Consider the following 7763-nt stretch of genomic DNA (forward strand, 5'->3'; position numbering starts at 1 on the left):
ACTTTTATTTTACCTCTGTGCTTGTGGGAAATAAGGAAAATGACTAGTTTTCTTATTTGAGAAATCTCCTTGCATTACCTTTTAGTAACACAGAGATGTCATTTATGATATTATTACCAGATGAGCAAGGACTACAATCACTCAGCATTCATACCTTTTAGATGTTAAAGATATTTTCACAGGGCATTACAATAGTTTCAAAAGTCCAAGTATCTTATAAGAGTACTCTGTACAGATAACACTTTCAAATATAAACATAAATAGAACAAGGTGGTAGGTTTATGAATATTTATGCAGGTCTCCTTATTGGACAGCAAAATAAGATGGATATTTTATTACTGTTTTCCACTTTGCACCATATTAGATTAGTTTTATGAAGAAGAATGGCGTCTCTCCTTCCAGCCACAGGGGCTTGTGGAAATAGCTATAAAAATTTTCAGAGATGCCTTTTTGCTGGAAGTTATTAATTAGAAGACTTACGTTTTAATTTTATTATTCAGCCTTTTAAGAAAAGGCATGGGAGAGGGATAAATTAGGGGTTAGGGATTAACAGACACACAACACTATATATAAAATAGATAAACAACAAGGACCTACTGTATAGTACAAGGAACTAGATTCAGTTTCTTGTAATAACAAATAATGGGAAAAAATCTGAAAAGAAAAAATATATATCTATGCATATGTATAACTGAAACACCTTGCTGTACACCTGAAACTAACAATGCAAATCAACACTTGAATAAAAATTTTTTTAAAAGAAAAGAAGTTATGGAAAATTAAATTTTACCAAAAGTAATAGAGAAAAGACAGAACAGAATAATAATGCAATTAAAGGCAAGCATATTCTTCCCAGGGGTTCCTTTTAGAGGAAGAGCTAAATCAAAAGGGAAAAGAAACAAAAAAAGATTACACTAAAATACATGATATTATAAAACTTAAGCATTTACATAAAATGAAACATGGTCAGGTATATATAAATTAAATAAAAATGAAAAATGTCTAATTCATTTTTACTAAGGTACAGTCCTGGGACACTTGGTTTCTAAAACTTTATTTAACATATTCCTCAGTTTTTAATTTTTCCATGATATGAAAGTGTTCTATTTCATGGTGTTATGAGCATCTTAGAAATGGTTTCAGAACCAAAACCCCTAACATTCATAGCTTCTCTTAAGATGTATGTACTTGTGAATATAACATTTAGCACGATACTCAAATGACTATTATATTCATATAGTAGGCTGGAGCCAAACCAAGAGAGTTTATCCTGTTTTCTCTCATTCTCACACTGTTCATTGTCATTGTCCTTTTGAGTTTGTATAAATCTTTATGATCTAGGGCTCTGATTCCTGATAGTGATTACGATTGTTGGATCCATGTTGCCAACTAGCCTGCCTGAGCCCTTAGTATCAGTTGCCCAGAGAGTACATTTGCTTAAAGCCAATGAATACTGGCTCCTACTTTGCCAATAAGGTTTAAAGATCTCCCTGAAGATTCCAGCTAGAGAAATGCTACTTTAAATGAGGTTACAGGCAACTCTAGAATCTCCCAAGTCTTGCTGTTATGTCAGTAGGAAAAGGTTTTCAGGATGGGTAATTGGGACAAAAAGGAAGCCATTCTAAGGGGACACACCTTTTGCCTATTTGATCCGAATTCTCTCATCAGAGAGTTAGATGATTCTAATTCCTGAAGCTGCTAGAGTTATTAGGGTCTGAGCCAATTTTGAAAGCCCTGTCCTCAGGGGCCAAGACCATAAATACACAGAAGAGAGTTCTAATCCTGTGGGATTTGGATGAAATTGCATTATCCATATATCAACCCAGAGTCATGGTGACCACGATGCTTGATTTGACTCCAATGTTCCTCAATCTATCAGGCAGGCTCTTGCCTGAGGGCCTCTGCATTTGCTATTTCCTCCCCCTGGAATGCTCCATTTCCAGGATATCTGCATGGCTTATGCCCTCACTTTCTGCAAATGTCACCTTAGCAGTGTCTTCCCTTTCCACCCAGAGAGAAATAGGACCCACTCCCTGGTCCTTACCCTCCAGCACTAGGCCATTACTCAACTCTGTTTTTCTCCTTAGCAGTGATCACTATTTGATATACTACAGTTCATTATCTGTACTCCTTCAGTAGAATGTAAGCTCCATGGGAGGCGTGGAGGTCGGGGATGAGTAGCCAAATGTTGGATGTTTCCTTCCCTGCTAGAGAAGGCCGAGAAAATTGTCAGGCATGAAGTAGGTGCTCAACAATTATAGAAATTATGGGAGGGATGAATAAAGGCTTGCTGCTTATTAGGAGTCAGCCCGTCTAGGAAAGGTCATCAGAAGCCAGGGTCCAACTCCCAGGCTCCCTTTTCTCCACGTTACTGGTTATCAGAAAAGGAAGGAGATTGTGTGCCCCCAGATGTGCTGCACACGGAGGATCCTGTATAGAACAATGTATCTTCTCCCAGGAGCGGTGCGTGGTAAAGAGGATCCGAGACCCAGGCGGGGAGCGGGAGCGTGGGAGCAGCCCCTTGCCGGGCGAGCCAATGGGAAGAGAGACTGGGCCTGGCGGCGAGGGTCGAACCACTCCTGGCGGCCCAAGAAGCCCTCCGCGCGCTTGCTCGGCTCCCAGCGGAGGCGGGAGGTTTGGCGTAAAGGGTCAGAGTTCCCCCTTCGCATCAGACAACAGGTACCTGTTGAGCCCTTCCTTTCCCTTTTCCTCGTTGGCTCGTGGCTTTCAGCGCTGGAATTGCACCTTCCCCACTAATGCCTACTGTGTGACCCGAGGTATGGAATGGGCCTCTTCCGTGCGTGTGTTTTGCCTGTTCTGAAGTACAGAGTTAGAGCCCGTAAGTCTTTCCAGCGCCCTCATTCTGGGTGGAAGACCAGGAAGGGCAAGCAGACCCCAGCCTGAAGCCCAAGAGGAGAGCTGCCAGGATCCCCCTGGGTGGAGAAGGCAGCAGCCTGGAGGGCGCAGGCCATGACCTCGGGCAGGAGAGGTCACTTTCCACGTTAAAGTCCGCGGTCACGTGGGGGAGGCGGAGAGCTCAAGACGCGGGTGCGCACGTGGGCAAGGAGTCCAGTTTGGGTGGACCTAGAGTGGCCTTTAACTCGGGTGCAATGCTCCGTTTCTTAACTCTCCTGATGTCAGGTGGTAAGATTATCCCCACTTTGATGAATTCAGGCAGGTCTCTCTCTTCTCTGCCCTGGAGCAGGTGTTTAACCTTCACTCCGAGAATCTTCCCTCCACCTGTGCTCCGCGGTGATTTCTCCAGCCTGTGCCGCCTCCAAGCCCCTCTCCAGACCGAAGACAAAACCGCCAACCTTAAACTTTGTAGTTTCTGTGCTCCCTGATACCAGTTTTTCTCTCTCCCCTTCTTCCTAGCAAAGCTCTAAAAAGAGTATCGCATGTTTGCTCCCTCCACCCATAATAGCGAGGCTTTATCACTCCTACACCCTCCTCCCCAGCAGTGACCTAAAATTGCTCTCTTCAGAGGTTACCAGTGAGGTCCCACGCGCCAAATTCAAGTACAGTGGGCGGGGCATTCATTTCTTTATCTCTTTGAGATTTGACAAATTGATGATACCTCTGTCACCTTTTTATTTTCCCGCTTATTTAAGTAATATATTCTGATTAAAGAAAGTTGCCACGCGTTATCCTAAACCCAAAACACAACCGTGGTTAATACTTCGATATATTTTGTCTCGTCTTTTATGCAGAGGTTTTAATTCCTTGGTTATCCTTATATTCCTACCATATGCTTTTAACCATACACATGTTGCATATCTCAGTATGAAGAAATCATTTTAATGACTGAAAAATCAAGTGTGGGCTGTATCTTATGCATTTATTTCATTAATCATAATTAAATTTTCATTTGTTGACAATTATTTACTATTATGCGCAAAACTTTCTTTCCTGTATTTGGGAAACTTTCCATTGCATAATTTCCCAGAGAGAGTTAATAATTGAAAAGTCATGCATGTTTTACTCCATAGTTGTGGACATGCAGCTTTCCAAGAGTGTAGCAATTAATATTTACACTAACAAAATCTGCACCATTCCTCTCTCATCATCATATAGTATTCTTTAAAGCTTATTTTTGCAGTTTTAATAAGTGTGGAGTGATATCACCTGGTTTGTATTAGTTTTGGTATCTGCTTAAGTTTGAACATTTTCTGAAATACTTGTTAGCAATTTTCCTCCCTCTATGAAAAGGTTATTTACAGTAGTTTGCTTTTGGTGCTTTTCTAATATATTCGTATTATGTCTTTCTGGTGATATTAACCTTTTTAAAACCATATTTTAGCATGGACTATAACTCACATAGAAAATTGCATTAAACTTAGGTGTGCATCTTAGTCAATGATTACCCAGTGATCATCCATGTAAACCATCACCATTTCAAGGAACAGAGTGTTACTAATACTATTCGCATTACTTCAGAGTGCCCCAGAGCCCCGGGAAACTTCCTGACTACAAATTCCTCCCTCCCTGCAGATTTGACCCTAAACTGACTTTTATGGTAGTGACTTCCTTACCCCTACCCCATTTAAAGAATACGACTTTAGAGGAAAGGGTATATAGCTCAGTGGTAGAGTATGCACTTAGTTTGCACAAGGCCCTGGGTTCAACCCCTGATATCTCCATTAAAATAAATAAACTTAATTACCCCCTCAAAAATAAAGAAAGAATATGGCTCTAACACTTATGCCTGCATCCATAAACAGTATACTAGTTCAGTTTTCTACTTTTTTAGCTTTGATTTTTTATAAATGGAACTATATGGTATATGATCTTTTGGGGTTTGGCTTCTTTCATGGATTATCTTTGTGTGATTCATCCTAGGGGCATGTATCTGCAGATCATGTATTTTCATGGCTGTGTAGGATTTCATTCTATGAATTAATCACAATTTATTTATTGGTTCTACTACAGGTTTATTCTTGGATCTTTTCCAGTGCTTAGGAATTATAAACAATGCTGCTATGGCTATTTCTGTATGTCTCTTGGTATATACCTGCACATATATTTCTGTTAGGTATATTCTGAGGACTGTAACTGCTAGGCCATAGGGTATGCATAATCCAATTTTTAAAAACCATTTTATTTTAGAATAGTTTTCATTTTACAGAAAATTCTTGTGTACCCATCACCCAGTTTCCCCTGTTTTAACATCTTGTATTCCTGTAGCATATTTGTAACAACTAAGGCAATTAATTAAGACTATTTACTCATACTTAGTTCAGATTTCACTTTTTTTTTTCTAGTACTCTTTCTACTCTTGGATCCTTTCCAGGATACCATATTAAAATTAGTGATCTTTTCTTCTTAGTTGCCTCTGGTCCGTGACAGTTTCTCAGTCTTTCCTTGTTTTTGATGGCCTTGACAGTTTTGAGAAGTACTGGTCAGGTATTTTGTAGCATTTCATTTTGGGTTTGTCTGATATTTTCCTCATGGTTAGACTGGGATTATGGATTTGGGGGAAGAATATCATAGTGTTTATGTGTCATCTCATCAGATCACATCAGTGGTACATCATGTCAACAATGGCTTATGATTGATGATATTAACCTTGATCGCCAGGCTAGGGTGGTGTTTGTCTGGTTTCTCCACTTAGTAAACCACTAAGCACTGTCCACACTCCTGCGTGGGGGTGGGCTGGGGTTAAGATCCACCTCCTGGAGGAGGGAATATCTATGTAAAGTATCTGGAATTCTTCTATAAGTAAAATTTGTCTCTCTCCCCCTGTTAATTTTTGCATTCAGTCATTTGTCTGCATCAGTATGGACCTATGGACACTTGCTTTATACTTTAGGTTATAATCCAATACTACATTATTTAATTAGGCCATTGGGAGCTGTTTTGGGTTGTTTTTTTTTGCCATACTTCATCCTTTTATTTTCCTTACTTTCTGGCACAACAAGAAGGTCTAAGCTCAGTTTGTATACTCCTAGCCCAGCCCCTGAATCGGCAGTGTCTCCAAGGAGCCCTCGTTGCTCCTGTTGGAGAAGGGTGTTAGAAACCGGCATCTGGGTCTGGGAGCATAGCTCCTGTTTTAGTAGTTAATGCCTACAGTTCTAAAGTGGTTTTACCCATTTACACTTCAACTCTTTACTTGTCAGATTTCCTGTAAACATTTGCTGGTTTTGGCTTCCCTTTTGTGTTTGAATTCTTCTGGACAGGAAGTTTTAATTTCAACATAGTTAACAATGTATCTTCTAACATTCATACTGTTCTTGATCATTTCCTTTATTGTGCCAAAGCTTTTAAGTTCCTCCTCTGGTAAGGTGTGATGAATATGTTCTGCTTTTTCACCCCTCTGGTTTGAAGTATTAACAATTTGCTAATTTGTTATATCTGAAATTTATTCTGTGAGGATCCTAATTTTTGTCTGAAGGTTTACCAGTTGTCCTAATAATCTACACTGAATGTTTCTCTTCCCAATTATGACATTTTTTCTATCATACATTAAAATCTCATGGGAGTGCCTTTTCCTGAGCTATCTACTCTTGTTTCTTTGATTTGTTACAGTTATATCATCGAGAAAGGGTGATGAGTTGTATACACAGAAGGCTTTGGAATTGGTTTCAACCGGGGCAGTTTGCTGCCCAGGGGACATGTGACATTTTGTTTGTCACAGCTGTGGGAGATTGAGGGTTCTAATGGCATGTACTGGATAGAGGCCAGGAATGCTGCTAAACATCATATAGTGTACTTACAGTGTCCCCCAAATAAAGAATTACCTGGAAAAAAAAAGTAGTGGTGAGGTTGACAAACTGCTATAGGAGATCCCATTTGGTGCAAGAAAGGAAACCAGGCAGGGATGTATGAAAAGGGGAGAATAGCCTGTTTCCTAGATAAAATGTAACTTCTTCAAGACCTCGTCATCTCTACCCTCTTTGGAAAAGAACCCCTCCTTCCTTCGTGTTCTCCTGGAACTAGAAGATTGCCATTCTCTTCCCCTAGCACAAGGGCAGCTATCAGAGCATAGCCACACCGATTTCCTATCACTCTGAATTCCCAGTGCCTGGGAAGATCAAGTGAAATGAAAAGGTAGGTGGCACCTGGTAGAAAGAAAATGAACTTTGCAGTCTGATAAGCTACTTGTCAACTCTGTAACCTGGGCAAGCTTCTTAATTTCTGAGGCCCAGTGTCTATAAAATTGTAGTTAAAACCAAACTTTTGGGACTAGAGAAAATTCTCATAAAGAACCTAACACAGTAGATCCTCAACAAATGTGGTGATTATTAAAACAGCTGGTATCTCACTAATTACTGTAGGATAAAATCCTGATTTACTATGTAATTTTGAGATAATTCACTTTTTGTTTAAGAAGTAAAATCTCCTTTCTGAACATTTTAATATTATTATTGAGGTATAGTCAGTTTGCAGTGTGTCCATTTCTGGTGAATAGTATGTTTCAGTCATATATGTATATATAAATTTGTTCCTTTTCATATTCTTCCTCATTATAGGTTACTACAATGTATTGAATATAGTTGCCTCCCTTCTGTACATTTTAATTTCTCCCTTCCATCTTCTCCAATCCCATTGGCAAGAGTAGGGGATGGCGTTTTGAAAGACTGGAAAGGAGAGGGGGCTTAGAGAAAGATCTAGGTCGAGTTCCAGCTGTACCACTTACTAGCCCTGTCTCTTTAGGCAAATCACTGAAGAAGGGGTGAGTAACTTGAAGATACAATTTAAATTATGAACTGGAGTGCCCGTGCTAAATAAGAAATTCAATAAAGCTTTTAAGACAGGTGATAAAT

Source organism: Vicugna pacos, chromosome 10, assembly GCF_048564905.1.
Source record: "Vicugna pacos chromosome 10, VicPac4, whole genome shotgun sequence".
NCBI lineage: Eukaryota > Metazoa > Chordata > Mammalia > Artiodactyla > Camelidae > Vicugna > Vicugna pacos.